The sequence below is a fragment of the Humulus lupulus genome, chromosome 1 (assembly GCF_963169125.1).
Source record: "Humulus lupulus chromosome 1, drHumLupu1.1, whole genome shotgun sequence".
NCBI lineage: Eukaryota > Viridiplantae > Streptophyta > Magnoliopsida > Rosales > Cannabaceae > Humulus > Humulus lupulus.
Window position 1 is genome coordinate 90,831,867 of NC_084793.1, and position 13,240 is coordinate 90,845,106.

Sequence of the window (13,240 nt, forward strand, 5' to 3'; positions counted from 1 at the left end):
TCCTAGTTCCGTCAGGACGGATCAAGTTTGGTGGGGGCCTTTCGGCCCTGCCAACCTGCTGGTCCCGCGCCTGGCGATCTGGACGAGGCGCAGGATGGTTGTTGGGAACGGGATGATGTCGTGAGCCCGCTCCGGATCTCCTTCGAGAATTTCCTTGAGCTCTTTTGGGCGTCCTCGAGGATGGTTGGGAGCTAGGAGTCGACGTCCTGACCGAACGGCTGTATTGCTGTTGTTCGGCTCTAGGCATTCCTCTGGAATCTGCCTCTCGATGGTGTGATGAAAGGATGGAGTTGGGCGTCAGAAGTCTGTCTGAGCGGCTACGCCTGGACCGATTATCCCGGCGAGACTTCGAAGCCTCACCTTGCCTCTCTCCGACGTTAGCGTCGGTTGTGAGAGGGGGTAGTCGGGCCAGCATATCCTTGATTTGCTGACTAGCTGTTGCTAACTGGCTCCTCAGCTGAGCGTTCTCCATCTCCACCGCCGTGTAATAACACGGGTTTGGATTAGGCGGTCGAGGCGCCGAACTACCAGTATCGTCTTGGCCCGCCGGCTGTTTTCCGGGCCGCTGCTGGACTTCAAGACCTTGTTCGCTAGGGATGGCAGTATGATGAGCCTCCTGGCCATCATGTTGCTCTGCCCCATTACCATGCCTGGATTGAGTTGTCACCATAGTTGGATGTTTGCAACAGCACTAATCGAATTTGCTCTCAATGAAAGCACCAAACTGTTGACGCGATTCTTCGCCAACAGGTAATTAAGAAAAGGAGAGAAAGGGATTAGTGCTTAAAGTTGAACCGAAACAGATATATGATCTTAGGAAAATGAAATGACTACTCGAGGCACGTTTTTTAAGTGGTTCGAAGGTTAAAATCCTTCTACTCCACTAGTCAATATTATTGCTATATTCTGAGTATACGATTACAGGGTATTTCTTACAAGAGAGAATCCAACCCTTATTAAGTCCCAGGGTCTCCATATTTATAGGAGAAGGCACCTGGGAGTTGGTAAGAAGGTCATCCCGTGACCCTCTTATCTATCACATCAACTCTGTGACATTCATGATTAATTCCTAAACCTGACACATTAGTATGGTCAAATCGATGGGTAAGGAGATAATGGGCCGCACGGCCCAACCCAGTCGTGGGTGTCTGAATACACACGTTCCTGCTGCGTATCCGAGAAGTCAGGGGCATATCAGACACGTGATGTCTGATATATGCACGCTTACCTTGCGTGTGTTGACTTTACAAAGGGTCACAGCCTTCATACCCAGTTCGTACCGCGAGCTGGATACTTAACTCGACCATAGGCCTTCAGAATCCGGGGTCAAGTCTTGTATAATCTTGGCGAACCCTTGAGTTTCCTCGAGCTAAGGAGGTATGACCTAATGACAGAAGCTCCGGTCTGTGGGACGTCCACAAGATAACTATGATTAGGCCGCAGCTCGACTCGCTAATCAGCCCGTGGGAAAAACAGGGCGTACAATTACCTAAGAGAATATACTCCTGTTATCTTAAACAACAAATAATAAATGTGCAATACAACATAGGAATTAATGAGCGTATAGAGTGCCTCCAAGTCTATCGGGATCCTTCAGTATGCATCATGACTAGGTTTCCACGAGCTGAACATATTTCGAGTGTAACACCGTACTTCCGTAGAACCGTTACAAAGTGAGTTAAAAATGTGTCATTAGCTTGCTAATCGAGATTTTAGGTTAAAAGTGTTACTAAACTGAAACAAAAGTCGTTTAAAGTCATTAAGTATAAAATATTTGGTTATTCATTGAATTCTAAGAAAGTTTTACAGTTGGGATCCCAAAATATTGTTTAGAAAATACATTATCGATCAAAATATACACATGGTCGACCTAGGCGACAAAACAACTATTACAGTACATTTTTCCCAAAAATAACCCTAGTCGTGGCAGCCAAGCAAGTTGAACATGTACTCGTCGCTCCACGCTCTCCGTACTCATGGATGTTTGACTTTTCCCTTGCCCTTACCTGCACCATAGAGCACCCGTGAGCTGAAGCCCATCAAGAAAACTCAACACAAAGCATATAACATATATATAACAATTCACAATTCACATATAACATAGGCTAAACATATAGCGGCCGGCGTCGTCCCAGGTGCTTACCAGGCCCTGGGTTCACGATCTTCACAAGGAGGGTGACTCCAGCACCCTAGGAGGGTCTTGCCCTAATGGCCTGCATTCAGCGTGCTCAACGCCGATCCCGACCCCTTGCCATACTTGACTTCCTGCCATTCTCACCCTTCACTGTTCCCGGCCTTCGTCGTTCACTCACAAATATACATCACATGGCATGATATCAACATATATTTAAACACATACTGAATATAAACATTAGGGCCACGCCCTGCAATAAATCATTAGGGCTATACCCTGCAATACAAACAATAGGACCACACCCTGCTCTATGGGTACAACAGTTTCCTTACCTATGTCTCGAGCTATCTGAGCACCGCGATCACGAGCACTGTCACCTAACCCGAGCCTCGTTGGAAACCTAGTCACAACATATTCATAATAACCATCCATCATGTTCTAAACCAATAAATAACTTTGAAATATAAATCTAGCCTTCGAGACCTTGAATTCTACCAATCCGGGTAGTAAAATCCTTCCCGATCCTTAACATTTGAGTTCCTGAGCTAAAAACCTTAAAGTAACCATTTTTTTTTTGCATTTGAGCCGTGGCCCAACCCCTTAAGGGTCACGACATGCTGAAGTCAAAGGTAAAATGCCTCTCTACTAAGGGACACGGGCCGCGACGTGCTACATTTTGTGCCGCGCCACGCCTAAGCAGACAAAGGCTTTCCAGCCTCTTCGAACACACGGGCCGCGTCCTGGACCCCGAAACCCAGAAAATCACCATTTTCTCAACATTTTTCTCCGAACCTAACCCATAAATTCTCACCCCAAACACCAACTAAACCTAGAACTAAGTTCGGATTCCTTATTCACATACCCTAGATATCACAACAAATCCATAAACACAATCCAACAAAATTCAATTAAGGAGCTTACCTCTACACTTAATTCAGTCCCTTAATTGATTCCCTGAGTTTTCAAGCTTCCAATCCACCAATTCTATAGCCTAAATTCTCAAAATTTTCTCCAAACCTTCAACATCACGAGAGAGGGAGAAATTGATGGAGAGAGAGAACTAAAATCTGAGTATTCCTTCTATTTTAGTGTCCTAGCAGTCAAAAGAGTCTAAGCCTATCCCTTACCAAAAGTCTAAAACACCCCTTAAATCTTCTATCTAAATCCTCAAGTGCCACTAAGAGCACTTTCGTCAATTTCCAAGTCCCGCTAATTCTTCAAATGTTCCTATAAATCCCCGTTTAATCCAGACATGTCCAAATCATTGCTAAATTACTACCCATTACTCGATAAATCCCAAACACATATTACGTTTCCAAAATATCTGTAGGCTCCTCCCAAGTTGAGTATTTGACCTCATTGTGACTATCTAGCTAAACTGCTCCCCAGAACCATCTCGGATCGTGCATCACAAATATATCACCACTTACTCGTGATATCAATCATAGTATACAAAAATATTGAATTTATACCCTCAATAGGCTAAAATTACAAATATATCCCTAATAGCCAAATGAAGCCCACATACATATTTAATTAACATAACATAAATATATATTTCTAATCACATAATCATAAAATTCATATATTAACATAATCAAATCAATTATTGCCCTCCCGACACACTAATAAAAACCCTAAACTTTATTAGCAAATTTGAGACGCTATACAAAGCGCCCTAAAGAGGATTCGGCCGCTACATGTCTCGAACTAGACTGTCTCAAACTGCTTACATCGTCATCTGTCCAACCGTCCCCCTAGCTGAGAGTGATTAAACTCGTACTAATTTTTAGGGTACAACAATAAGAAAGCTTTGGTAACTAAGGGACCCATTGTGGTCCAATGCTGTTTAAAGAACATACCATCAGCTCCCGGGCATTTATCTGGACTCATTGAAGATAGTGCCTCTGAAATTTCAGTTGCTATAAAAGGCCGAGTAAGTGTGAGATTTTGCTCCTCTGTAATGGTGGTTGAATTGGAGTCTTAAAATCTTTGAATAGAAAAGAAGCTAGCCCTCTGAGAAGCAAAAATACCACTAAAATAACCATAAACTACATCAGTTATGTCAGTTTCCGAGGTGACCATGTGACCTTGAGAGTATTGGAGCTTTGAAATACGATTAATTTGTCTCCCGTGGGATGCTTTCGAATGAAAGTATTTAGTGTTGACATCCCCAACCTTTAACCAAGAGACACGAGATTGCTGCTGCCAATAAATCTCATCTTGATGCAAAAGGTCATCAATAATTTTTTCTACCTCATCTTGTAACTGAAAGACTATTGAGGTGAGCAACCTGTTCCTTAGCTTTACTTGTATCACTTAGTCGCTGCCCAAACTTTGATTGATGCCAATTTTCAAGAGAAAGGGCACAATTGTCTATATTATGGAGCAGTTGCTGTATCAGATTCAGCTCATTAGAAACCCAGCTAGTACGAATGATATCGTGATAATCAGAGTCCGTAAGCCATATTGCCTCAAATCGAAACCTTGAGCGCCTAGGAGGAGAGATAGGGGCTGCCAAAAGAGGTGTAACATCAATCTGTAGTGCACGATGGTTTGATTCGAAATAATCTAGATGAGTAACTTGGGAGACAATAAAATGTTCAGGCCATTGAATATTCACCAAAGACCAGTCAATACGCTCTTGAATATTATTTGGGTCGGAGGAACGATTGTTCTAGGTGAACAAAGGTCCATTATGTGGCAGAGATTGCAGTGACAGGTGTCCAAAATATGTTTAAATGCATCCATTTGTCGCTGCGTACGAACAACACCGCCCCTTTTGTCTTCTATTGATAAAATTTCATTAAAGTCACCCATGAGGAGCCACGGGTCCAAGGCGGACACATCATGTAATCTTTGAAGAAGTCCAAGAATTATGGCGGTGGTGTGCAATTGGGTCTCCATAAAAACCAGTGAAATTCCATTTAGGATAATCAGAAGCAACAATATGGTTCATTGAAAAGTAGAGAAGAGTTACATCAATATTGTCTACCCATAACAACATATGTTTGTAAGGAACGATTCACGGCGCGCAACTGAAATTATTTTATATGCGGATTCATCTATATGCAAATCAACAAATAATTATATATATATAAAAAATCGACAATCTTTTTATCTTTGCTTTGAATACTTAAACTACGATCTCTCGGGACGTTTTCAATTACATCTTAGATATGTGTAGGCACACAGAGAATAACGAATAATTTTCTGAATCACAAAATACCCTCAACTCATAAAATCTTGGATTTTAAGCTAGAGAGAATACCCTCAACTCATAAAATCTTGGATTTTAGGTTAGAGAGAAAAACTTATTTTTCTTTCTTTTGATTTGAGAATGTAGGAGAAAAATTAACTGTTAATTTCATTAACCATTTACGAGGAGTAGACTACTATTCTTATATAAAATAGTTGTATATTATTATCAGATAATAATAATAATAATGGTGAAAACCAATTAATAATAATAATAATGCTGAAAACCAAGACAAAATCAAAATTTTCCTTTATATAATTGATTTATTAAAAGAAATAAAATGAAAAATAAAAAAATTGACTATTGACTAAGTCGTACATCTATGGTGCAATCTTGGGACTCCTTCATGCTTGTACCACTCTCCTAATTTGTGGAATTTGATTTTTTAATTTTTATTTAATTGAATAAATTAAATTCAAATAACGAATATCTCATCTTTTTAAAGAAAAGAAGATGACAACCAAAAATTTAAATTTGAATTCATTATTATCACATTATTATTTATTAAATAAATATAATAATTCAAAATCATTTTGTTTTACCATATTTATTTATTTCCACTAAATAAACTAATTGATTTTAAAAATCAATTCTTTTTTTTTATTTATATATTTCAAAATTTAGTGTATAAATTAATTTCACTTAATTATTCGAAATTACACTAATTATTTCTTGATTAATTATTCAACCTCAATTATCATATGCTTGTATATTTGTCCCGAACAACAAATTTTCTCTCAAATAACATTTTTCATTTTCATCCTTGTATCAATTCTTCCTTTGAATAGTGTTGATAGAACCGCCTTAGGGACTTATAGACCTATAATTCCAAGCTCCAATAAATTTAGATTATTGATCAAATCTCTTTAACCCAATAATCATAATTTATTAATCTCTTGATTATTCCACTAAAAAATATGGGATTGCACTCTTGCAATTATAGACATATATTTACTGATTACTTTATTGTAACAATAAAGTGTCCATTGATATAATCGTTACATGCAAATTAATCATCTATTAATGGTTCATAATTAACCGGGAATAAAATTAACGTTTTACCCTTTTAATTATTTCTTGTTTCCTAGAGTACCATTGACTTTACTAGTGAAGGTTAATTCATAAGATGTTTATGAATTTGACGTCAATAACATTTCAGTTCCAAAAGTCAACCCAATAAGGAATCATTATTCAATCTATTAAAATATATAGATTCTATATCTATTTATTATGTCCCGAGCCATATATATCATCGAATCCCGAAACACAATAATTTATAGCCTGATCATTTTGACAAACCTTAATGCATGAATCAAAAGTTCAAATGACATATATAAGAGTTCATAGCAACCTCAGGATTAAGATCCGCTTATATATGATCATCGATTGATGTGTTTAATTAATATTATGAAACGATATTTAATTAAATTTAATTAACACATCTGGTCCAATTCTGTATATTCTCAATATATAAAGTACATCCACTACTAGTGACCCAGATCTAAGTCACATGTATTCACAATACTTGCGAACTGTTTTAAGTTCGTTATCTCAATCATGATCGACAAACTTGAAAATTTTATGATATTTACCTAATATTATCAAGAGTAATATAAAACAAATATATACATAACAATACAATACATATTTATTTATTTCAATTAAAATCACTGTTCAATACAAATGCTTTCATCCCAACAATGTCCTCCTCCCATACCCTCCCTAGGAACTTCAATACCATGACTAAAGCGAAGAGAATTGCAAAAGTGAGAAATAGAACTTAAGTTTAGTCTCAACAAGAAATAAAACATGGGGAGGGTGTTGGGATACCAACGAACGGACCTGTCGGAACACCCTGGGACTCCCTAAACCTCGATCATTCAACTTATAATCCTCATACATCTAGGCGGTGCTGAGAGTCAGTCACCGCCGGTTCAGTTTCAGTAATAGTGGCATCAGTTGCTGAGGCAGAAGCAACATGAAGATTAAAATTTTGAAAAGCGTTGGCACTAGTCGAAATAGGTGTTGTCATAGAGATAGCTATTGCAAAAGGTTGTTGACAAACCTTTTTTAGCATAGAGCGCATATTGTTTCCCATTTCAGTATGATGTCTCTTGAAAGTTTTCATTGGTGAGCATTTTTCCTTTCCTCGAATGCGTGTGCCTGGGTGATACGCCAGCAGTATGTTGGTAGGTGTGGGAGGAGGAGTTTCAGTTCTCTGGATAAGTGGGGAAGAAGGTGGTAGAGTTGGATAGGCTGGTATATTATTCGACAAAGTTTCAGTAAATGGCACCATGGATGGGGAACCGAGTATGAGTGATTGAGACAGCTGGTGGTGGGAGTGATCTGAATTTTTGGGTGGGTCATTTGGGGTGTGAATTCTGTTATTGGAGTGGGGGTGTTCATAATAGTAGGAGTATCAATTCTGAGTTGTGCCACTGTGGACATAAGCCGGTTGAGTGCGGGCATTTGTTGTGGAAGGGGATTGTTGTGTAACTGCCCGTTGGAGTATATATGGGGAGACACAAGAAGTTTCCTTGCCTGAGAGAGGCACTGGTTGTGCCACAACAGCTGGTTGTGGAGATAGAGTAGGGCCAAAGGACTTTCAGACCAGGCGTGTGAGGAGAGGCCATGCTCCGGCATGAGAGAAATCTTTTTGGTAGTGGTCATATCAAGAGTTCGGAATAAGGTCACCATTAAGCCAGGGGCCATAAGGCAGATCATCTTGTTCCCCATTATTGAGCCAATGGATAAAGAAGCCTCAGAGTCTCTAGAAGAAGGGTAACTAACTAAGTGTGAGCTTTTGCCAACTAGCACTAACTGATTGTAACAGATTATAACAACTTCCTTGATTGTAGGAGATTGTTATAGTCACTCTTCTCTCATGTATTGCTCTCTTGAGTATCTATAAATATAATTCAAGAAGCTCAAGCTCTGTATCGATTTGATCAGAGCATTCATTCACTCAAACACTTTTCCTTTCTGCATATTCTTTTTGAGTTCTCACTTGGTATCATAGCCAGAACGATGGCGACTCAAGGATCACCTTCAACCACCTCTGCTAGTTCTTCCTCCACTGCTAGTAACCCGATGTCCCGACTCATAGCTGCCTTTCAGTCGACTCTAAGCATGGTGGTCTCGATGAAGCTAGACAGGTCTAATTATGTCCTATGGCGATCTCAGGTTGTTCCTGCCGTGCGCGGTTACGATCTCGGTGACTAAATCTTCGGCCGAAGAACATGTCCACCAGAAAGAGTGGAAATAACTGATGAGAAAGGCGACCGTATACTGATCGACAATCCCAAATTTTCTCTGTTCATCCGTGAAGATCAACTGCTAATGAGTTGGCTTCTGTCGTCTCTCTCGCTTCCGATTCTCAGTCAAGTGGTGTGATGCAAGATCAGTAATGAAGTTTGGGAAGCACTTGAGCGCCTATTCTCCTCACGAAGCAAGATACGTGTGATGCAGCTAAAGAATCAAATGCAAACAATGAAGAAGGGAGCACAATATGTCTCTGATTATATTGCACAAATGGAGAGTCTCTATGATGTGCTGATGCTGGCTGGAGTCGAGATGTCTGAGGATGACCTGATCATGCATATCCTACAAGGATTGCCACTGGAGTATGATGCTACGATCTCGAGTATACTCACTCAACAGAATGTGAATCTGAATCTTCAAGAAGTTCAATCACTTCTCTTGAGCCAAGAAAATCGCCTCGAGCGATGGTCCACCACAACTACAATTGACATTCCTCATCCATCTGCAAATTATGCTCAAGTTAGCAATCGAGGAAGAGGACGCAACTTTGGCAGAGGAAGCAGAGGAAGTTATCGAGGACGTGGATCTGGACGGCACAACAACTCGTTTGGCCGCACAAACTCGAACAATAGACTTGCTTGTCAGATATGCGGAAAACAAGGACATGGAGCTCTCAGCCGCTGGCACAGGCTTGATGAAGAGTTTCAAGGTGATAAACTCACTGGTCCTGAGATTCATAGCAAGAATGCATTTCTTGCAACACTAGAAACTGTTACTAACCCAGACTGGTATGCGGACAGTGGTGCCACAGATCACCTCACTGCAGATTTGAACAATCTCAAACTGCCTAGAGAATACCAAGGCCCAGACAAGCTGATGGTTGGTAATTGTAAGTGCATTCCAATCTCTCACACTGGTTCAACTTTGTTAAAATATAATGTTACACAGAAGTCTATAAAATTAAACAATGTTTTGTGTGTGCCTAAAATCAAGAAAAGTTTAGTGAGCATTTCTAAACTAACTATGATGACACTATCTTTGTGGAATTCCACAAATCTGTTTGTTATGTGAAGGACAAGACAACAGGGGCTCCACTGCTAGAAGGACAACTTAGGAATGGACTGTACACCCTATCCTCACCACCTGTCAAGTCTAAAACCCATTCTTTGTCAAGATCGAATAAGTACTCCACTAGCAATACTCAATGTTTCAATTCTTTATCTTCTAATAGCTGTATTTGGCATAGGCGCTTAGGTCACCCAAGCCATAGAGTATTAGCATATATGTCTAAGAACATTAGTGGATGTACATTCTCTTTGAAAAACAATAAAAACTTGATTTGTTCTGCTTGCCAATATGGGAAAAGTCATGTTTTACCTTTTAAGAGATCTGAAACCAAGACAAATAAACCATTACAAGTTATTCATTCTGACTTATGGGGACCTTCCCCTACTATCTCAAGTGAAGGGTACAAGTATTACATATCATTTCTTGATGATTATACCAGGTATACCTGGATATATCCCATGCATACTAAATCTGAAGCAATCAATATTTTTAAAACATTCAAAGTCTTGGTAGAGAAACAATTTGATTTGTCCATAAAAGAATTTCAAAGTGATTTGGGGGGGGGGGGGGGGGGGGGGGGGGAGGGGGGGTGAGTTTAGACCATTTAAGCCTTTCTTGTTACAACTTGGGATCCCTCACAGAAAGCCTTGTCCTCATATCCATCAACAAAATGAGAGAATAGAGATAAAACATAGACATATAGTTGAATCTGGACTTACTCTGCTTGCCCAAGCCTCAATGCCTCTTCATTTTTGGTGGGAGGCCTTTCAAACTTCTGTCTATCTTATAAATAGACTCCCAACTCCTGTGTTGAAAGGAAAAAGTCCATATTACAAGTTGTACAATTCTCATCCTGACTATAATTTCCTCAAAAATTTTGGGTCAACTTGTTACCCCCATCTTAGACCTTATAACAAACACAAACTCGAATTCAGGTCTTCTATGTGTCTCTTTGTAGGGTACAGTAGTGAACATAAAGGTTACAAATGTTTACACCCATCTGGTCGAATCTATATTACAAGAAATTGTGTTTTTGATCAATATTTGTTTCCTTATTCTTTGCTTTTCCCAACTATCAAATCTGTTCAATCTAACACCAAGAATACTCCTCTTCCCACACTCAAATTCTCTATTAAAGGTCTATCTCGCATGTCCCATAACACCCCTTAGTCCAGTTTTACAGTTGCATCCCATAGCAGTGAGCTCCCCACATCTGCTTCAGCAAGTTCATCAGCCCAATTCTCCAATATTCAAGATCATTTTGTGTCTTCAAGTGGTTCACCAAACCAGTCTACTCCTGCTCATCTAATAGACACAAATATTGCAGCTAATATTAGTGCTTCTAGTGACTCTCCACATATTGATTCTGCCCTAGCTCTTGTCATGTCTTCTCCAACTACTTCTCAGAATGTTGCTCCTGCACCAGAAGTTGTTATGGCTCCACCAGCTGCTGCACCTCCACATTACAGACCTGCTTCATCATCCATTCATCCCATGACAACTCGTATTCGAGCTGGTGTTGTGAAACCAAAGACATTACTAGCCTCCAAGCATCCTCTTCCCATCAACCTTGGGCCTACTGAACCAACATCAGTTGTTGCAGCATTAAAAGATCCTCGCTGGTACGCTGCTATGGATGATGAAAACACAGCTCTGAAAAAGAATAGAACATGGACTCTAGTTCCCTATGACCCCTCCATGCATATAGTAGGTAATAAATGGGTTTTTAAACACAAATTTAACTCTGATGGCACTCTTCAACGCTACAAAGCTCGGCTTGTGGCAAAGGGGTTTCACCAAACCCTTGGAATTGACTACTCTAAAACTTACATTCCAGTGGTAAAGCCTAATACAGTTCGTGTGATTCTTACTCTTGCTGTTCATTTTGCTTGGGATGTTCAACACTCGATGTGAACAATGTGTTCCTCAATGGTGTCCTTCAAGAAACTGTTTATATGGTTCAGCCCCCCGGCTTTGTTGATCCCAAGTATCCCAATCATGTGTGTCATCTTCACAAGGCCTTGTATGGCCTTAATGAGGCTCCACACGCCTGGTTTCAACGCCTAAGAACAGCTCTGCTGCAATGGCGTTTTGTTAACTCCAAATCAGATGTGTCCCTTTTTATTTACACCAAAGGCTTGAGTATCATCAACCTACTCATCTATGTAGATGATATTCTCGTAACAGGGAACAACAACAATCTCATCATCACTTTGATCTCTGATATGAATGCCAAGTTTGCTCTCAAAAAGTTGGGATTTCTTCATTATTTTCTTGGTATTGAAGCCTATAGAGACACCACTGGTCTTTATCTTTCTCAGTCAAAGTACATTCGTGATCTTCTCACTAGAGTCCACATGGAAGGTGCCAAAGGTTATTCCACTCCTGCAGCCCCTCGACTTGTCCAGGAGTGAGGGGGAACCTCTGCCAGATCCCTTTATCTACCGGAGTACAATTGGGGCTTTACAGTACTTAACCATTACACGTCCGGACATTGCTTATATAGTGGCTAAGCTAAGTCAATTCCTCCACTCTTCAACAACTGAACATTGGAAAGCATGTAAGAGAGTGTTGAGATATCGCAAAGACACCATATCTCATGGTATATGCTTCAAGAATACCAACTCTAAGTCCTTGGATCTTCAAGCCTTTACCGATGCCGATTGGGCAAGCTGTCTAGATGACAGAAAGTCCACTGGTGCTTATTGTGTCTTTATTGGATCTTCTCTAGTATCTTGGAGCTCAAAGAAACAACAAGTGATTGCTCGGTCAAGCACTGAATCCGAGTATAGAGCACTTGCTCACACTGTAGCTGAAGTATGTTGGATTGTTGCGCTACTCAAAGAGCTGCATGTTTCACTGTCTCGGCCTCCCATAATATGGTGTGACAATATTGGTGCAACGTCCTTGACTGCCAATCCAGTTCACCATGCTCGGACCAAACACATTGAAATAGATGTGCATTTCATTCGAGACATGGTTATCAACAAGGCAATTGAAATTCACTATGTACCTACTTATGATCAGGTGGCCGACGCTTTGACTAAGGGTCTCTCTGTTGACAGATTCTTAAGGCTTCGAAACAAGCTTCAAGTGATGAAATCTCCCTTTTGCTTGAGGGGGAATATTGAGCCAATGGATAAAGAAGCCTCAGAGTCTCTAGAAGAAGGGTAACTAACTAAGTGTGAGCTTTTGCCAGCTAGCACTAACTGATTGTAACAGATTATAACAACTTCCTTGATTGTAGGAGATTGTTATAGTCACTCTTCTCTCATGTATTGCTCTCTTGAGTATCTATAAATATAATTCAAGAAGCTCAAGCTCTGTATCGATTTGATCAGAGCATTCATTCACTCAAATACTTTTCCTTTCTGCATATTCTTTTTGAGTTCTCACTCCCATTGCCTTCCTTTTCTAAATAAATAGGGCATTGATGAAAAGGATGTCCAAATATTCCACAATGAAAACAATATTCAGGCAGCTTCTCATACTTGAATTCTAGCCAAAACTCCTCTTTA